This window comes from Penaeus monodon, chromosome 34 (genome assembly GCF_015228065.2).
Source record: "Penaeus monodon isolate SGIC_2016 chromosome 34, NSTDA_Pmon_1, whole genome shotgun sequence".
NCBI classification, from domain to species: domain Eukaryota; kingdom Metazoa; phylum Arthropoda; class Malacostraca; order Decapoda; family Penaeidae; genus Penaeus; species Penaeus monodon.
Window position 1 is genome coordinate 33,171,674 of NC_051419.1, and position 208 is coordinate 33,171,881.

The following is a 208-nucleotide window of genomic DNA, read 5'->3' on the forward strand; positions in this document are numbered from 1 at the left end:
CCTATGAAATATACCCAGTTACTAAAAAAAAAAATACTTTTACATTTCGAATAAGAAACCAAACAAACATCCCTAAGTACAGGAACATAGAGTAAAACCATAGTTTTTTTTTAAATCACGATTTGAAATCATTGTTTTCTGAGATTAAAATCCTTGCTCATGAGATTACATGCCCCGGAGCTCCATGGTCATTGGGGAGTATGCATGT